Consider the following 238-nt stretch of genomic DNA (forward strand, 5'->3'; position numbering starts at 1 on the left):
GAATTCTCTAATCAGTTTCCTACCATTGCTACTGGAGCTGTGCTGGACAGGACAGAGGGAGAGGAGGTGACCAGTCCAGCAGACCACAGGACCAGGTGTGAGGGACAGAGTGATGAGGGTTATAGTGCTCTGAGACCAGACTAGTGTTTCTGTATCTGTATTCTGCTGATGGTAAACCACACAGTAGCCAGTTAGTTAGTTTCACTGTGACGCACAACTCTGTCTCTGTGCCACAGGA

The sequence above is a fragment of the Borostomias antarcticus genome, assembly GCF_949987555.1.
Source record: "Borostomias antarcticus genome assembly, chromosome: 14".
NCBI lineage: Eukaryota > Metazoa > Chordata > Actinopteri > Stomiiformes > Stomiidae > Borostomias > Borostomias antarcticus.